We start from the raw sequence: 20,811 nt of genomic DNA on the forward strand, positions 1-20,811 counted from the left end.
TTTAAAAAGCGCGCGTGTCCAGCCTCCAGTGACGTCCCGGCTTATGATTGGTCACGGCGCCATGTTGCCGGGACGCGGACCAATCACAGCAAGCCGTGACAAAATTACGTCACGGCTTGCTGTGATTGGTCCGCGTCCCGGCAACATGGCCGCCATTAACCAATCACAAGCCGTGACGTCACGGGAGGCTGGACACGCGCGCTTTTTAAAATGGGCGCGTGTCCAGCCTCCCATGACGTCCCGGCTTGTGATTGGTTGCGCCGCGATCAACCAATCACAAGCCGGGAGGCTGGACACGCGCGCATTTTAAAATTTTAAAATGCGCGCGTGTCCAGCCTCCCGGCTTGTGATTGGTTGATCGCGGCGCAACCAATCACAAGCCGGTACGTCACGGGAGGCTGGACACGCGCCCATTTTAAAATGCGCGCGTGTCCAGCCTCCCGTGACGTCACGGCTTGTGATTGGTTGCGTCTCCCATGTGACTGCGACGCAACCAATCACAAAGCCGGGACGTAATTTTAAAATCCTTAAGGACCTGAAATTACATCACGGCTTGCTGTGATTGGTTGCGTCGCCCATGTGACTGCGACGCAACCAATCACAACGCCGGAACGTAATTTTAAAATCCTGAAGGACCTGAAATTACGTCACGGCTTGCTGTGATTGGTTGCGTCCCGGTCACATGGGTGGCACGCAACCAATCACAAGCCGGGACTCACGTAAAGGAAAGAAAAGCGCAAATTTTAAACAAAGAACGCTGCCGCTTCCCTCGGTAAGGTGCAGGCTGCGTCGGAGAGGTGAGTATAGCAATATTTTTTATTTTAATTCTCTTTTACACATTTTTACATTAATGTTGTTTCGATACCGATACCCGATATCACAAAAATATCGGATCTCGGTATCGGAATTCCGATACAGCAAGTATCGGCCGATACCCGATACTTGCAGTATCGGAATGCTCAACACTAGTGATGATTCCATCGATCCTGATGAAGCTGATGACCTCGATCAATACCCACTTGAGTTTTTGAATTCACTAACACCAACCGGAATGCCTTCACATCGGCTGAAACTTAAAATTGGCACCATTGTCATGTTATTACGTAATCTGAACACAAACAAAGGTCTCTGCAATGGTACGCGGCTCATTGTCACTGCCTTACATGCCAATATCATACTGGCTAAAGTAATTAGTGGGTCAGCAGCAGGAAATGTGGTATTCATTCCACGAATTGATTTGTGTCCATCAGAGACTGGATTACCTTTTAAATTAAGACGGAGACAATTTCCCATCAAGCCCGCATTTGCAATGACCATAAATAAATCTCAAGGCCAGACCCTCCATCGAGTTGGTATTTATCTACCAGAACCTGCTTTTGCCCATGGTCAATTGTATGTTGCTTTTTCCAGGGTGAAGCAATGTTGCAATGTGAGGGTTAAAGTGGTTAATACACCACTTCAAGGACAATTATTGGCTGATAGTACTAAAGTCTTCACACGTAATATTATCTACAAAAATATTTTAGTTTAAAGTTACTTTTCTTTTTTTCATTATTCAGTTTTTCTAATAACATAGACAGCAATAGGCAAATTCTATGTATAGAGATAAGGAAAAAAAACAAAAACAAAAAAAAATTAGTGTAGCCATAGACATATAGATTTAAAGTACTTATGTAGGAAATACATATATAACATACGTACTCATTAGCATATAGGGTTAATAACTCTATATCATATCTACATAAATTTAGAAATATGATATATCAATACATATTTTTATAGGTAAGTAGAACACACATTAAGTACAAGATGTAAGATGTGTATCATCCAAATGCCTGTATTTGGTGATAGGAACCTGTATTTGAAGCTCCAGCAGTATAGCTGCTGAGAGATTTCATTTTGTTTTTAAAAAGGGTGAGGTTTTTGTGAACAGGTAAGAGACGGGTGGGATGGCTGTTCACACACATCTCTATCTCCAGGTGTGTTCTGTACATAGAAATAGATATATAGATAGGTACATATTTAGATAGATAGGGAAAGAATAGAGATTTTGCTTTCACATCAACATTTTTCTGCTATTTGGAGAATTTATGGTGGAAAAAAGGCTATTTCTGCACTTCCTGCCTAAGGGCTGACCCACGCCACTCTTGCTGTGAGTTGCATGCAATGTATACGGAATTTGTACTTCACTTGCGGCAGGTGCGGCACATGTGGTTTCTGCAGTTTTCGCCACAAAATCTCCACTTACCAGTGTTTTTGTTGTGGCTGCATTTAATGCAATTGTCGAAGCCGCGTTTGCCGCATTTGCTGCAAGTTAACTCCAAGCTTCATCTACATTGCATGGCACTTGCTGAAAGTGTGTTGTAGGTCAGTTCTTTGGTGCCAAGTGTGGAAGTTGTATTGTTTTTAACATTACTTCTGCAAATATCAGAAACATGCAGATGTGAAAGAGGTTTGAGTATTAAGAAATAGGAATCAGTTAGTTAGGACCCATCAGTTCAAAGGCTACCGTGACGTGGTTGATGGGCATGCTTATATTAGCCCATCGGTGTACTATGAACGTTGATTTCTTAAATTTTACACTTCTGTAAAAATAAACACAAAAAATTTGGATACACAAAAAATTTGGATACACAAAAAGGCTTTTATTTCTGTTGTACTTATTAGAATTATTTAAAATGAAGGCTTAGCTAAGCCCAAGAGATGATTAAAAACGTTTCATACCAACCCATCAGATGTAAAATTACTGTGAAAATACCTGATGGGCACACAAGTATGCGCCAGTATGGGTACTAAGAGCTTTTCCACATAATAATGAAATATTTTAAAATGTCATAGAACATACCAATATACATAGTTATTGATACATATTATTTATTATTTACATTATTGTTCTTAAGCAAAGAACCGTTGTTGTGGCATTTGCCACAACACGCAAAGTTGTTGTCTGATGTCTTTCATTCCTCCCCTCATAAGCATGTTCATGGATCCTGTGTAACTGTACCTTAAATAACAAGAATTGTCAAGAGCTGGTGAGTGCAGCCATTTTTTGTTCTTTCTTACTATTATTTATTAATTGTATTATTCTTACATTTGAATAAATAAAGTATATATGGATTCTAGACTCCCGATTCTTTAGAATCGGGCTGCCATCTAGTATTCAATAAAAGTCAAACAGAGAATTTTCTGTAAGGAGCTCTAAGCATAATAGATAGTTGTCGGACCAATTTTTCTGCCAAAAGCCATTTCTCTTGGCTCCTTTGTACTCAGGACTACTCATTATGCAAACCTGTCTTTTTTTCTTGCCATACTCCTCCTCAAATTGCGGAGAAGAACATGATCATCAATCCAAAATCGGACATGTGGATTCTTATCTTTCCCAGCATTATCAGTAAAGAGACAATAGAGGAGGCAATCAAACCTACTCGACTGTTGGTCAAGGCCACCTACATCGGGGGATTCAGCCGGCTTTAGTTGACAGGATATATCATTTTAATGCATATTCTCTTAAAATGTACTATGAAGGCACCTATGGTGTCACAAAGTTTAATTTCAAGGTTCCAGCTTTATTTAAAAAAACAAAACAAAACAAAACAGTCATTTTATTGCAGAAATCATGTTATGAAATGTCTCCTTCTTTGTTATTCTACAATCTATAATATAGGAAGGGCTAAATTAGAGGTCATATTAGGCACTTCATATCTAAATTATAATATGATTTAGGAGAGCTTAATAGAATGAAAGCATTTTAATAAATAATCTATTTCACAGCAGGGTTTAACAAATTGGTATTATGTGAGCTTGGCATCTGTAATCTACATCCCTGCCTTTATCTTAATGAGAATTGGCTTTGAAGTGGCTCGAAGACAGAAGAGCAAAAAGAAAACAAATATTTTATTACTGCTGTGTACAAATTCCAGCGTGCCAAGCCGTACCATCAATTCTTTGAACTCGAAACGGAATTGTACTGGCTTCTCGTTATTATTCTATTATTAAACACAATATAATGTTTCATTCAGTCAATGTGCAGTTTTAGAAACAGGATTCAACCTTTTCGGTGCCAGGAAACAGAAATCGCTTATGTTTCGACGAGGTTGCTTTGCTTGCAGTGTTTTCCAATGATCGTCAAAGGGTTAAAGTCAACTGGAAAGAAGCAAGAACTATCAAACTGCAACATTCACCAAAAAGCATAAAACATGAGCCTTTGTTTTCTCTTCAGTGCTGAAGGCAAAAAAAGATGGGAAGTAAAGCCCCATGAGTTTTCGTTTCTAAAAGCGTTGAGCAATTCTAGTAGTTTAATGGGCTTCAACAATCACTTGAAAAATGTGTCTCCATAAAATGGAAATACTGTACACCGAAATACGACGTGAAAAGCAGCAGGTAGGCAATGGTCTGTAATTTTAAACCAACAAAGGAAAATGTAATTCTCGTAAGAATTTCTTCTCTTATATGGCACTTAGGAAGACATAAGATTTTAATCTTCTTGTGGTACATACACTCTAATGATGAATACAAATAACATTTACTAAACAGTTCACAATACAATAGAGGAGCCATTTACATTGTCCACATAAAAGCAGTCATAACACGCTGCCGTGTCTTTATGAATCAGTGTCTCCATCCGCAGTTTCTAATTCAGAATGTAAATTGTGTCATAAGAAAATTTCAGATACAACAATAATGGGGCAGAAATTGATGTCGGCATTGAATCTGAATCAAAACATTTCTGCAGGTATTCGGAAAGCGAGGCACAAAAGCTGACTACAGATTTATGAAATATGACCCTAGTAACGATATTAGAGACAACCATAAAATGAATCTGCAATAATAATTATCCATGCCCTCCTATCCAGCTTTTCTTCACAATTCTGGAAGATATGGTAGCTTTTTATCCCACCAAGCAGGCAGCACAAAAACTGTACTTGCATTCTGGCCACATATGCAGCATGGAACATTATTCAGAGGTGCGCTAGAATATAAGAAAAAATAATGGCACAATGGTTACCTATGAAGCCTTACAGAATTGGGGTTCTGGGTTTAAATCCAATAAAAAGCAACATGTACAAGCAGTAAGTATATTTTCTCTGCTTGCAGTGTTTCCTCTGAGTACTCAAGTTACCTTCCAAACTTGAAGAAGATGAAACGTTGAGTTAATATGTTTAGCTTGGAGATAGCGGGTGACCTGCACTACTGGTATATATCAGATTAAGAAGTCAAAATCAGGTAAAAGTTTTGGAAGTGCAGTTTATTCTCTAAGTGTTTCAAAGTATTCCAACTTCTCTAGAGTAAGCTGAAATACTTTGAAAAACATAGAGAATAAACCGCACTACCAGTACTTTTACCTGATTCTGACTCCTTGATCGGGAGCACACCAGCAGTACAGATTACTTGCTATATCCAATCTATCGGCGTTACCATGTTGGATATGCTAACCAGTAGAGCTGCAGCAGCTGGCACCTTACTATCTTTTAAAGTGATCCTGTCACCAGTTTTGTCCTGTGTCAACTAAAACTATGACCTTAATCAGCGCCTGAGCTGCTGTCCATCAATCTACTATATAATTGTCTAAGGGTCACTTCTGTCTTTCTGTCCTTCTGCCTGTCTGTAACGGAAATCCCAAGTCGCTGATTGGTCGTGCAAAACAGCCACGACCAATCAGCAGCAGCCACAGTCCAGCAGCAAAATGGCCGCTCCTTCCTCCCCACAGTCAGTGCCCGCTCCATACTCCCCGCAGTCAGTGCTCAAACAGGTTTAATAGCAGCGTTAACGGACCGCGTTATGCCGCTATGTAACGCACTCCGTTATCGCTGCTATTAACCCTGTGTGACCAACTTTTTACTATTGATGCTGCCTATGCAGCATCAATAGTAAAAAGATCTAATGTTAAAAAAATTAAAAATAGTTATATACTCACTGTCTGTCGGCCCCCTGATCAGGAACCGGCCTTTCCTGCTCCTCGCGACGTTCCGGTGACCGCTCCATGCATTGCGGTCTCGTGAGATGATGACGTAGCGGTCTCGCAAGACCACTACATCATCATCTCGCAAGACTGCAATGCACTCTTGGGACCAGAGCGCGTGAGGAGCATCGGTAAATGCTTCGCCTGCATCCGGGGGCCAACGGAAGGTGAGTATATAACTATTTTTTATTTTAATTATTTTTTTAACAGGGATATGATGCTCACATTGCTATATACTACGTGGGCTGTGCAATATACTACGTGGGCTGTGAAATATACTACGTGGGCTGTGCAATATACTATGTGGGCTGTGCAATATACTATGTGGGCTGTGCAATGTACTACGTGGGCTGTGCAATCTACTATGTGGGCTGTGCAATGTACTACGTGGGCTGTGCTATATCCTACGTGGGCTGTGCAATGTACTATGTGGGCTGTGCAATATACTACGTGGGCTGTGTAATATACTACGTGGGCTGTGCAATGTGCTACGTGGGCTGTGCAATGTACTACGTGGGCTGTGCAATGTACTACGTGGGCTGTGCAATCTACTATGTGGGCTGTGCAATGTACTACGTGGGCTGTGCAATGTACTACGTGGGCTGTGCAATGTACTATGTGGGCTGTGCAATATACTACGTGGGCTGTGTAATATACTACGTGGGCTGTGCAATGTGCTACGTGGGCTGTGCAATGTACTACGTGGGCTGTGCAATGTACTACGTGGGCTGTGCAATGTACTATGTGGGCTGTGCAATGTACTATGTGGGCTGTGCAATAAACTATGTGGGCAGTGCAATATACTACGTGGGCTGTGCAATATACTATGTGGCAGTGCAATATAATACGTGGACATGCTATATACTACATGGGCTGTGTTATACACTACGTGGGCCGTGTTATATACTGCGTGTGTGGGCTGTTATATACTATGTGAGCTGTGTTATATGCTACGTGGGCTGTTTTAAATTAAGTGGCTGTGTTATATGCTATGTGGGCTGTTATACACTCCGTGGGCTGTACTATATACTACGTGGCTGTGCTATATACTCCGTGGGCTGTGTTATATACTACATGGCTGTGCTATATACTCTGTGGGCTGTGCTATATACTACGTGGCCGGCTGCAAACAATCAGCAACAGATGCAGTCCGGCCACGAATTGGCGCGGGATTTGAGCCACGCTTTGCTAATTGGTCGTGGCTGGCCGAATTCTGTGTATAAATTGCATTATTCTAAAATCTTCATAAATAAACTACATACATCTTCTAGAATACCCGATGCGTTAGAATCAGGCTACCATCTAGGTCTGGTCCAATGGGCATGATTTCTGTGGTCTCCATCCCTCCTCCCGGCTTCTCTATCTCTCCTACTGGCTGCTGATAGCTGTGCTCATGCTATAATTGACATGCATGACGCCTTCTTTGCCATCCACATAGCCGGGTGAAATCTCGCATCTGCACAGATAAATCAGCACCTGCGCACTAAGCTCTGCCTTAAGAGCAATTTAATTTAAGGAATGTAGAGTACATTGTGCTAGATCCTTCACTGATTGACTGTAGTAAATGATTTTATGTTGCGTATTCCATAAGATCCACAAAACTTGAGAAATCCAACTAAAGTGAAATTAGCAAATACAATGTAATTTTTTACAATTACAAAGATAATTCTGGGTTATTACAAATGCCATTTTGCTAGTAAGGCTTTGTCCACATGTGTCTTGATGGTTCTTTCAATAATGCAAGATACAACACTCTACTGAATTGATTACATACAGTAACAGTCACCAAGATGCCCAAGACAACTCATTGACTTGGCCCACTGCATTCCACTTAGGTGTCCAATATTTTGACCAGAAAAATAAAGCTGCAAACTTCTTAAAAATTACATTTATTCCCAATAAGGCTTTATGTAGATGTAAAAAAGGAGAGGAGACTGTCAGTCATTACCTGTCTCACACTCGTAACATCTTTTTCATAAAAAATAATCTCTGGAGGCAGATTTTCAGGGAGAACGATGTCTGGCCCAAAGCTCTTAACAGTTCATTTATATATTAAGAAAAATGTGAATTTCTTTGGAATAAGACACTGAATTGTAGATATCAAGGGATCAAGGATGGTTGATCCTACTGACAGATTCCGTTTAAGGATGGTATTGTCCATATTGCTTATTAAAGCATTTGATCATCTTATAGGGATAACCCTGTTTCTGAGATCTGCTCTGTAAGATGCTCTTTTTCTGGCAAACTATATCTGTCCATGAATTAGCAGCATAGCTTCCAGGGTGTGCAAAGGCCGCCCCGGCCAACTTATATTTTGGAGCCCACCTGGAGCGACCACCACTCATAACACTATTTTCTTTGTGAATGGCAGACTGATGCAGTTAAACCCTATGTAGAACAGGAAGCCTTGCGGTTATATTACTGTGTCAATCCACCTTCGCACGAACGCTGACCATGGTGGTATGGACTCGCCAGGATCTGTGGTTAGGTGAGTGTAGTTGTGATATTTTTTTTTATTTTCTGGTGCACTGTAACTTTTTATGGGGGATTCTTTTGCCATGAATACCTTTTTGTTGGGGGGACTTTGGGGCTATGGTGAATGTATGTGAGGTGGGGACTCGGTGGTCATTATTATAATTTTTGCTGAGACACTAAGCACATTAATACATTATTAGGGCACTCAGGGTAACCATATAATGTTCATATAAGAGGAATTATTTTTTAGGGACAAAATATGGGTACAATTACTTCCTACAGAACTCAGATAGCATTATTACTTTCTAGGGGGCAATTTTACCATTTGGAGGCAAAAAGGGATTATTTTACTATGTTAGCAGCATAAAGGTGGACATTATTACTATGTGAAGCGCTAAGAGGAGCATAGATACGATGTCCCGCAGATGAAATAAGGACAAACAATGTAGCAGCAGTCTCAGCATTAGGCTATCAACAGCCAATATTTGGAATTATGAGAAGTCCAATTTGTCTTTGTTGTAATCACTGCAGATGACTCATGGCAGGAACATGTCATCATAGTCATCTGAACATCACCAGTCACTATATATAACTGTACTATCTCTTAATATGTTCTTGAGAACTGGTATCTAACACTGTATGTCACTGTATGTAGTAATATACTTATTGGTCTATGTGCACTGAATTTTTTTTCAGTAACTGCACGGCCATCTGCTAATGCGCCCCTACAGGTGTTCCACCAACATTTTAAACATGGTTACCTAGGATAGAGGCCTAGTCAAATATGTTTGGCCTCAACCTCCCCATCCTGTGCTGAACTCCTAGTTATGCTTTTTTTATGATATGACCTTCCCAATGAGGACATCTACTGTAATTTGCAAGGGTTAGAGTAGCTGCATGATTGGCAAGAACGCTTTCATTTAGAAAGAATAGAGTTTTTTGAGCACTATTTCAATTTTGTAGCTGTTAATTTTATATTATTTTTGTCACATCTTAAAATTATATAGTCTGGCATTTTTCTGCATCATTTTTGTCAAACTTTGAAACAACAAGACAGTACTGAATAATGGTAACTATTCTGACATAAAATAATCACACATGTTTGGCCCAATTTTTTATTTTCACATTTAATGCTAAAATGAATGAAAAGTGAATGTTCTAATAGTCAACTTTGAGAATTGACTCAAATTTAGTCAGAAAAGTTGATTTGCATCAAGTGTATTTCATGAAAATTGAATGTACATTATTAGGGTCTGGAAGGTATCAAGACCCCCATTAATTTTAAAAATATGTAAGAAGAAAACAGACACAAAAAAATACTCACTCAGCCCTTGTCTGTTCTGCACCATAGCCCCATTTTTGTCCAGACATATTGTTTGGTCTGGTCACTGATGTGATCTTCACTTTGACATCTTTGGCATTTTCTGGAATCTGACATCCTTGATGCAAATCTTCAGCATCTCTTAAACTGACTGGACCACAAAATTATGAGGCGCACACTATGATATTTTAGTCCAGTCAGCCCAGGACACAGCCACAATGAAAGGCACTGGAAGGAACTGAAGACGTCTTGTGCCAAAGATGGCCCAGTGAAGACCTTACTAAAGAAGACAACCAGACTGAAGCTTCACTACATAGTTGGGATAGGTGAGGACCTGTTGTTTTTTTTATTTTATTGAATTTACATTTTTACATTTTTTTTAGTTGAAAAAAAAAAACATATTCAGATTCTGGAAAATCTGAATTATTTAATGAAATTTGAGACAAAAGAGATGTTGCACTAAAGCCATTTGCTCATCTTTAGTTATTATTTTCTGTGTTTTTGTGAAGTTTTTTCCTTTTGTGAAGGAAAAATAAAGACAAAGCTATAATGAGTCAACCTTCCATGCACCATGCCGGTACCTGTTCGATGAAGTGAGAAAGTTGCTGCCCCTTTCATTGCAGTTGGGCTGTTTATCGTTTTCACTTGTAATTAACCTGAAGAAAATAAATTACCTCCTTATGGTTGGATACAGGTTGTTTTTATTAGCAAAAAAATTAATTATTTGTTGCTTAGAAATGTGCGATATTTCCCACAGGCATGTTCTTAGTGTAATAATTACTATACTGTATTTGCTGTAAATTGTTAACATTTGGTTTGGTGTGAGTTTTTTGTTCAATAGTGCTATAATATAAAAGGTAGAATGCTTTTTATGTGGTGAATACCCAATTAATAAAATTGGTAATTTTGTATTATTTTTGAAAAAGTAAGAATTTTTCTATTTTTCTTGAAATAAAATATAAAGAAGAGAAATTTTAAAAGGACATACAGTATGCTAGAGGTTTTTCCTCTTATGGTGTTTTTTGTTTAGAGTAGGACCGGCAAGATACAAGGACCCTTGACGCGGGTTGCCGGCTTAAGTATTGTGGCCATAATATAAACCAATACCTTGCATACATTATTATGGTTTTGTGCACTTTATATCTTTCGGGGTGCAGGTGGACCCTAGTTGGCTCTGTATACTGTGGCCGCTGTTCACACAGGATGCATTAGTCAGCACTGATTAGGCCCGCCATATGGCGTCACTAATAGGCTTTGAGTCAGATGCTCTGCATTTCTGTGTGAACATGCCACATACAGTTTATTTGTCTGCACTGGTGTGCCAAGCGGCCAATCCCTGATTGTAGGGTGGCTGCCTCATCGGTATTATTGCACCTGTGTAGTTGCCATCTTAACTTGGGTCCGCTGCACCTTGATAGTGCATTTGTTTGGAGGCCGCGATAGGTAAGCACCTTTACCTGTGTACTGTTTTTTTTTTCTTTCTAGAAGTTAGTGGAGGTTTTTCCTCTTATGGTGTTTTTTGTTTAGAGTAGGACCGGCAAGATGCAAGGACCCTTGACGCGGGTTGCCGGCTTAAGTATTGTGGCCATAATATAAACCAATACCTTACATACACTATTATGTTTTTGTGCATTTTATATCTTTCGGGGTGCAGTTGGACCCTAGTTGGCTCTGTATACTGTGGCCGCTGTTCACACAGGATGCATTAGTCAGCACTGATTAAGCCCACCATATGACGTCACTAATAGGCTTTGAGTCAGATGCCCTGCATTTCTGTGTGAACATGCCACATATAGTTTACAGTATTTGTCTGCACTGGTGTGCCAAGTGGCCAATCCCTGATTGTAGGCTGGCTGCTCATCGGTATTATTGCACTTGTGTAGTTGCCATCTTAACTTGGGTCCGCTGCACCTTGATAGTGCATTTGTTTGGAGCCGCGACAGGTAAGCACCTTTACCTGTGTACTGTTTTTTTTTTCTTTCTAGAAGTTAGTGGAGGTTTTTCCTCTTATGGTGTTTTTTCATACAGTATGCTAGGCATTGAGTTCCTGCCGCTGCACAGGGGGAATCTCGAGCCATGTCCGCTGCGGTCTTCCATTTTTCTCCAGCCACAGTGGAGCCTGCTCAGCGGAGACATCGGTCCCAGCGCCTGGCCAGGACAGATACTGCACATTTGGTTACTGCTGCCCTTCCAGGTTCAGCCATTAAAACTAGTGCTGTTGGGCGGCAAGCCCAGGGGAAGACCTCTCATTGGAGGTCGGGGGTCACATGCTCAGGTCCTGTAGCAGCTCCTATTGGTCCACAAGGAAGGTCCTGAACTGCTACAGCTATAAAAGGTTTGCATGGCCGCACGGCCATGCGCTAGTATCATTTGTGTTTAGCAGTTGCCAGTGGATACTCTGCCACACTGTATATAAGTGGTGTGAGTCTGTTTAGCCTTGGGACTATACACTCAGGCAAGCAGCTAGCGTCAGTGGGGGCAATTAGCCTTGGCTTAGCATCTGGTTTCTTCATGTGTGCGGTTAGCACAGAAGAGTTCCAGAGCAAGCACAACTTCTAGTTAGGGTTTTAGTCCCTGTGTACAGCGTGACTCTGTGAGGCAACAGAGCTCGCTTTCATTTCACATGGGGTGAAGTTTAACCCATGTGTGAAGTCAGTGTCCATCCGCCATTACTTGCAGCAGGTATCTCTGCATGGTGGACCCCGGGCTGCAAACGCACCTCATATCTATCTCCCTATCACTTGGTGTGTTCCGCTAGCCCTAACAGTATACTAGCGCTAGGGTCTGGCTAGTAATGGCGGACGAACAGCAACTGCTGCAGTACATCCAGCAGCTGGAGGGCAGGTTGGTGGCTCTTGAGCGCACAACCTCAGCTGTGGATGCTTCCGCCGTAACTGTTCAGGCTGCAAACGTGGCTGCAGCACGTTTGTCCACTGTCACCCCTGTTCCCACCTTATCTCGCCTCCTGCTGCCAGATAAATACTCTGATGATAGTGCACCTTGTAGGGGTTTCGCGAGCCAGTGCGCAATACACCTCAAGCTCCTGGCTGCACATTTTCCCACAGAGTGGGCAAAGGTGGGATTCGTTATCTCTTCTGTCGTACAGGACAATGGAGTGGGCTACGCCGCTGTGGGAGCGTCGTGATCATGTGGTGCAGAGTGCTCCGCTTTTCTTAAACACTCTGAAATAGGTCTTTTTGGGACCTCGAGTCACCCACGATACGGCACTCCAACTGTTGGCATTGACTCAGGGCTCGTCCATGGTCAGCCATTTTGCCGTCCACTTCCGGACATTAGCATCTGAGCTGGAGTGGTTGGATAAAGCCCTCATCCCTGTATCTTGGAGGGGGCTGGCTCACCATGTGAAGGATGCTTTGGCCACTAGGGAGATTCTCGCCACACTGGAGGAGCTAATAGCTGTATCCACTCGCATTGACCTCCATTTTAATGAGCGGAGGTTAGAGCGAGCCCAGTGTAGGCAGAGGTTTTGGCTGGCTCCCATCTTCGCTAAACCTTTGGAATCTCCAGTCCAGGCGCCTGTTATGATCCGGTGACCTTGGAGCCGCATGATACTTTCTCAGGAGTAGGTGGAACCTGTACTGACCGCAAACCCTAAACTGTCACCGCAACTAGAAGTAGCCGTGGGGTGTACCTAACACATCCTAGACACCTCGACACAGCCGGAGAACTAAATACCCCTATAGATGGAAATGGGAATTCTATCTTGCCTCAGAGCAGAACCCCAAATTATAGGCAGCCCCCCACAAATATTGACTGTGAGTATTAGAGGAAAGACACACGCAGGCAGAAATCAGGATTTAGCAAAAGAGGCCACACTAGCTAAATAAGAAAGGATAGGACAGAATACTAAGCGGTCAGTATAAAAACCCTAAAAATATCCACAGCAGATAATACAAGAATTCCACCATCTAACTAAAGACATGGAATGTATATCTGCATCTCCTGAGAATCCAACTTGACTGAAATATCCAAACATAGTCTAAGCTGGACAAGAAAAAACATTGAATAGTACTGAATTGTAAAGCACACAGCATATGTGCTGTAGAAACAAAACCAGACACTTATCTTTGCTGATTTGGCAGCAGGGCAGGAGGAACCAGACAGAGATGCAAAACCTCCAAGAAAAATGGACAACTGGCAAGGGCTAATGAATCCTGCACACCTAAATATCCCAGTCAGAGCTGCAATCAGCAGGGACACCTGCCCAGGATTGCAACCCAGGGACAACTGCATTACTACCAACAACCACCGGAGGGAACCCAAGAGCAGAATTCACAACAGGCGCCCAAGTCACATGAGGCCATGGAGGTGTCACGAGCGGGATCTAAGTCCCGGATTGCTGATGCACTCAAGGTCTGTCATGTCTGTGGCAGTCAGGACATCTTGCCATCAGATGTCCCCAGCGGTCGGGGAAACGTCAGCATCTAGTGGTAGTAGGTGGAGGTACACTAGACACGGCGACATTTGCCTCCAAATTGTCCTTTAAGGGGACAATTGCCATAGGCTCATCCACTCATTCGGTAGAGCTTTGCGTTCATTCTGGGGCAGAGGGCAATTTTATGTCATTTGCCTTCGCCCAATGACACACTATACCCCTGGTGATGTTCACCAAACCAGTGACTGTACGAGTGGTGAATGGGTCGACACTGCCCTCAAAGATAACACACCAGACCATCCCATTTACTCTATCCATGTCACCATCTCATCAGGAGATTATATCTCTGCTCATCATTCCTGATGGAATTGATGAGGTCCTGTTAGGGATGCCTTGGCTACAGTACCAATCCCCTCATATTGAGTGGTCCACAGGCAGAATTTTTGGATGGAGTGAATCTTGTGGAGGTAGATGTCAGAGGGAATGCGCTCAGGTTGCTACTACTGAGGTACCCTGAGACTGGAGAAAAAGGAGTCCTACTAGGTATGGATAAGGTAGAACAAGTTTCAAATTTATTAAAGTTTCACATATCATAAATTACACATAGAAAATAGATAAAAAGTGGTACTTGTGCAAGAACAACAACCTGGGGTAACCATGAGACTCCCACAGCTTTGGTCCCTTAGTGCCTATCAATGAATACATAAGGTGCATGTGCATAATATTGGGGCACAGGGGGATAAGTGCGCTGCCATGATGAAAGGACCTATCGCATGCCACAATGGGAAGATAATCACAGAGTCCAAGGTACAAAAAATGGCAACCACTTACCACTGACAAAGGCTGAAGGGTCCTGGGATGGTTGTGAGGAAAGAAAGCCCCCCGACGCGCGTTTCGCGTCACCAATCGACCGCTTTATCAAGGGAGTGTCACTCCATTGATAAAGCGGTCGATTGGTGACACGAAACGCGCGTCGGGGGGCTTTCTTTCCTCACAACCATCCCAGGACCCTTCAGCCTTTGTCAGTGGTAAGTGGTTGCCATTTTTTGTACCTTGGACTCTGTGATTATCTTCCCATTGTGGCATGCGATAGGTCCTTTCATCATGGCAGCGCACTTATCCCCCTGTGCCCCAATATTATGCACATGCACCTTATGTATTCATTGATAGGCACTAAGGGACCAAAGCTGTGGGAGTCTCATGGTTACCCCAGGTTGTTGTTCTTGCACAAGTACCACTTTTTATCTATTTTCTATGTGTAATTTATGATATGTGAAACTTTAATAAATTTGAAACTTGTTCTACCTTATCCATACCTAGTAGGACTCCTTTTTCTCCAGTCTCAGTATATTGTTTTGAGTAGGTATATCTCCTCTTTTGTTGTATGGGCTAACTATAGCCCTCTATTCCTGACTTAGATATGTCAGAGAGGTTTTTGTGGCTACTGAGGTACCCGCAGATCTTTCCTCTCTCCCCAAGCAATATTGGCCCTGTGCGGACGTGTTCTCCAAAAGGGCTGCGGATACCCTTCCGCATAACCGCCCCTATGACTGTCCTATTAATCTCTTGCCTGGTGCTGAGCCTCCCCAGGGTAGAGTCTACCCATTGTCTCTCCCGAGAGGGAGGCAATGTCTCAGTACATCCAGAAGAATCTGGCAAGAGGATTCATTAGGAAGTCAGTGTCACCTGCAGGGGCTGGGTGTTTCTTCGTGCAGAAGAAGAACAGAGAATTGCGTCCATGCATAGATTACAGGGGTCTTAACGCCATCACTGTTATGAGCAAGTACCCATTGCCCCTGATATCTGATCTTTTTGATAGGCTTCGGGGAGCAAGGGTGTTTACTAAACTAGATCTGCGGGGTGCTTACAACCTGATTCGCATCCGTGAGGGGGACGAATGGAAGACGGCTTTTAACACCAGGGATGGGCACTATGAATACATGGTGATGCCCTTTGGGCTCTCTAACGTCCCAGCCATTTTCCAAGACTTTGTGAATGATATCTTCCGGGATATGCTCTCCACCTTGGTTGCAGTCTACCTGGATGATATTCTCATCTACTCTCCAGATATAGACTCCCACCGGAGAGATGTTTGCAAAGTCTTCGACCTCCTATGGGCAAACTCCCTCTATGCCAAGTTGGAGAAGTGCGTGTTTGAGCGGGAGTCTTTGCCTTTCCTGGGCTATATCATCTCGGCCCAAGGATTGGCTATGGATTTCGCCAAGCTACAGGCTGTGATGGACTGGCAGGAACCCCATTCTCTCAAAGCGGTGCAGCGCTTTATGGGGTTCATCAACTATTATCGCCAGTCAATCCCCACTTCTCAACTTTGGTAGCTCCTCTGGTTGCCCTCACCAAGAAGGGAGCTAATCCCAAATTGTGGTAAGAGGAGGTCTCCAAGGCCTTCCTCTCTATCAAGTCACACTTTGCTAGTGCTCCCATTTTACATCACCCCGATGTTGATAAACCATTTATCATGGAGGTGGATGCCTCTTCCATCGGTGCTGGAGCATTCCTTTTCCAGAAGTATGCTCAAGATCAGAAGCATCCTTGCTTCTTCTCCAAGACCTTCACACCGGCAGAGAGGAATTATTCCATTGGGTATAGGGAGTTGCTAGCCATGAAGTTGACCTTTTCAGAGTGGAGACACCTCCTGGAAGGGGCTCATTTTCCCTTCCAAGTTTTCACCGACCACAAAAATTTGTGCATTTGCAAACCGTCCAACAGCTAAATTCTCGCCAGGCCAGATGGTCCATGTTCTTCTCCCGGTTCCACTTTACCCTCCATTTTCTCTGTGGGGAGAAGAACATTCATGCCGACGCTCTCTCCCGCTCCTTAGTGTCATCAGAGTAGGAGGAGGAGGAGCCTCGGCTTATTGTCCCTTCAGAGAGCCTGATAACTGTGGCTCCGGTTTTGCTAGTGTCTGTGCCCCCAGGCAAGACTTTCATTCCATCTAATTTGCGACCAGAGGTTCTCTCTTGGGCTCACTTGTCCAGGGTGGGTGGACATTTTGGGACCAAGAGGACATCTGAGCTTTTGGTGAGGACAAACTGGTGGCCGCATATGGCCTGTGACGTTGGGGACTATATTCGGGCGTGTGTCTCCTGCACCAAGAATCGGTCTCCTCGGCAACGGCCTGCTGGGCAACTTTACCACCTGCCGGTGGCAGACAGACCCTGGGAGATGGTCGGGATGGACTTCGTGGTAGGCTTACCCAAGTCTCACAGTTGCACAGTTATCTGGGTAGTCACAAACCTATGTTCTAAAATGGTGCACTTGGTTCTGCTTCCATGGTTACCTTCTGCATGGGCCTTAGCGGCATTGTTCATTAGACATGTTTTCTGTCTATATGGCATGCCTGACAAAATTGTCAGTGACCGGGGTCATCAGTTTGCGTCTCGGTTCTGGAGAGGGCTCTGTTGTTTACTCAGCATTGAGCTGAATCTCTCTTCTGCAAATGGGTTGGTAGAGAGGGCCAACCAGACTCTGGTCACATACTTGCCACATTTTGTCTCCGCCAGGCAGGATGACTGGGCATCTTTGTTACCTTGGGCGGAATTTGCCTTGAACAACGTCGTAGCCGACTCTGCCGGGCATACTCCATTTCTCCTTAATTACGGCCAGCATCCACGTGTCCCTGTGCCCATGCCCATGTTATCCACCGATTCTAGGGTGGCAGACTGGACGGTGGAGGCACGTGACATTTGGGACCGCACACAGGATGCCATCCAGGCCTCCAAGGAGAGAATGAGGGTTTCTGCTGATGCACACTGGGGCCCCACTCCGACCTTTGCTCCTGGCTACTTAGTGTAGCTCTCCGCCCGTACCATCAGGCTGCGAGTTGAGTCAACTAAGTTTACGCCTCGCTACATAGGCCCTTTCAAGGTTCTGGAACAGGTCAACCCTGTGGTCTACCATTTGGCTATTCCTCCGCGCCTAGGTATCACCGACACTTTTCATGTATCCCTCTTAAAGCCCGTCTACATGTCTCGGTTTTCTGAGTCATCTGCCGGGACATCAGGTTCATCTACGGATGAGTACGAGGTGAATTCTATCTTGGGGTGCAAGGTGGTATGTGGCAAAAAATACTATCTGGTGGACTGGAAGGGCCATGGCCCAGAGGACAGGACCTGTGATATTTTATTAAATTGTCTAAAATTCCAATAAATAAGACTCAAATGTATGCAATCAACATCAGCCAACTGGGTTGGGTAAGCTAGAAAAATGGGGAAGAGATAGCAGATATACCTGACACAGTCCCTGTAGGTGGCCCTAAAGTATCTTAGACCTACCTACCAGTGGAGGTTGGCACCCTAGATTTCGATATGGCGCCCCCGCTCACCGTCGACTGTCCCTTCTCACCCTAATAGGGTCCTACTTGCTACCCACACCCAGGTACCCACAGACATACACACACAAATTGACCACTAGGTCACACTAACCAAAAAACGTGAAAAAGTGAAAAAAGAAAAAAGTGAACGAAAAAATCTAAAAACACTGCAGACATTGCTGCATAAATGCACTAAATAGCATGCACCCCACAGTTACCTCAAAAAAAATTCTTGAAGAAATATATAAATAGTGCAGAGCTATGGGGTACAGCAGGGCACAGTTGGAGTGTGCTCAGTTGAATATTCAGAGGTCATGAGTAGGGTTGAGCGAAACGGGTCGATCATTTTCAAAAGTCGCCGACTTTTGGCTAAGTCGGCGTCTCATGAAACCCGATCCGACCCCTGTGCTTGTCGGCCATGCGGTACGCGACTTTCGCGCCAAAGTCGCGTTTCAATGACGCGAAAAGCGCCATTTCTCAGCCAATGAAGGTGAACGCAGAGTGTGGGCAGCGTGATGACATAGATCCTGGTCCCCACCATCTTAGAGAAGGGCATTGCAGTGATTGGCTTGCTGTCTGCGGCGTCACAGGGGCTATAAAGGGGCGTTCCCGCCGACCGCCATCTTACTGCTGCTGATCTGAGCTTAGGGACAGGTTGCTGCCGCTTCATCAGAAGCAGGGAGAGCGTTAGGCAGGGTCCACTAACCACCAAACCGCTTGTGCTGCAGCGATTTCCACTGTCCAACACCACCTTCGGTGTGCAGGGACTGTGGAAGCTATTTTTTTTTTTTTTTCCCCTCAGCGCTGTAGCTCATTGGGCTGCCCTAGAAGGCTCCGTGATAGCTGTATTGCTGTGTGTACGCCACTGTGGAAACCAACTGCTTTTTTCAAAGCACATATCCTCTTGTTCCTTCCTTTCTGCACAGCTATCTTTTCTGTTTTTCCACACTTTTTATTTAATTTGTGCATCAGTCCACTCCTATTGCTGCCTGCCATACCTGGCTTACATTACTGCAGGGAGATAGTAATTGTAGGACAGTTTTTTTTTTTTTTTTGTTTTTTTTTTTTGTGGGAGATTAAGATTGGCATTTCTGCTACAGTGCCATCCCTGTGTGTGCCATCTCTCACTGAGTGGGCCATAGAAAGCCTATTTATTTTTTCCGTGATTTGTGTTCTAAAATCTACCTCAACACAAAAACAGTACATCAATCAGTGGGAGAAAAATATTGGCCTCAGTCAGGGCTTGTGTGCCACTGCTGTGTGTGCTATCTCTCATTCAGTGGGCTATAGCAAGCCTATTTTTTTTTTTTTTTTTTAATATTATTTGGTTTCTAATTCTCCCTGAAAAAAAAAAAAAAAACCTAAAAAAACAGTGGGAGAATAATATTGCCCTTTCAGCTTGTGTGCCAGTCTTGACTCCTGGGTGTGCCACCTCTCTCCCTCTCATTCAGTGGGCCATAGAAAGCCTATTTATTTTTTTTTTTAAATATTATTGGGTTTCTAAAGTCTCCCTGAAAAAACAAAAAATACATAAAAAAACAGTGGGAGAGTAATATTGCCCTTTCAGCTTGTGTGCCAGTCTTGACTCCTGGGTGTGCCACCTCTCTCCCTTTCATTCAGTGGGCCATAGAAAGCCTATTTATTTTTTCCGTGATTTGTGTTCTAAAATCTACCTCAACACAAAAACACTACATCAATCAGTGGGAGAAAAATATTGGCCTCAGTCAGGGCTTGTGTGCCACTGCTGTGTGTGCTATCTCTCATTCAGTGGGCTATAGCAAGCCTATTTTTTTTTTTTTTTTTTTTTTTAATATTATTTGGTTTCTAAAGTCTCCCTGAAAAAAAAAAAAAAACATAAAAAAACAGTGGGAGAGTAATATTGCCCTTTCAGCTTGTGTGCCAGTCTTGACTCCTGGGTGTGCCACCTCTCTCCCTTTCATTCAGTGGGCCATAGAAAGCCTATTTATTTTTTGGTTTTTTTAATATTATTTGGTTTCTAAAGTCTCCCTGAAAATAAAAAAAAAAAATACATAAAAAAACAGTGGGAGAGTAATATTGCCATTTCAGCTTGTGTGCCAGTCTTGACTCCTGGGTGTGCCACCTCTCTCCCTCTCATTCAGTGGGCCATAGAAAGCCTTGTTTTTTTGTTTTTTTTTTAATATTATTTGGTTTCTAAAGTCTCCCTGAAAATAAAAAAAAAAAACATAAAAAAACAGTGGGAGAGTAATATTGCCATTTCAGCTTGTGTGCCAGTCTTGACTCCTGGGTGTGCCACCTCTCTCTCTAATTGTGGGCCATAGAAAGCCTATTTATTTTTTGGTTTTTTTAAT

The 20,811-nt window shown here is 43.2% G+C and overlaps 1 protein-coding gene across 4 annotated transcripts in view; it reads right to left on the reverse strand.

Moving 5' to 3' along the window:
* The window catches only part of DPYD (dihydropyrimidine dehydrogenase), a 1,626,828-nt gene that overhangs the window by 1,489,490 nt on the left and 116,527 nt on the right, over positions 1–20,811 (reverse strand). The window contains exon 1 of one of the 4 annotated variants that reach the window (XM_077278232.1): positions 3,426–3,526. The exons of 1 other annotated variant lie outside the window; for it this stretch is intronic. The gene's annotated coding sequence lies outside the window, so the exon portion shown is untranslated. 2 more of the 4 variants (XM_077278230.1, XM_077278233.1) reach the window with 2 other exon arrangements.

This window comes from Ranitomeya variabilis, chromosome 8 (assembly GCF_051348905.1).
Source record: "Ranitomeya variabilis isolate aRanVar5 chromosome 8, aRanVar5.hap1, whole genome shotgun sequence".
NCBI classification, from domain to species: domain Eukaryota; kingdom Metazoa; phylum Chordata; class Amphibia; order Anura; family Dendrobatidae; genus Ranitomeya; species Ranitomeya variabilis.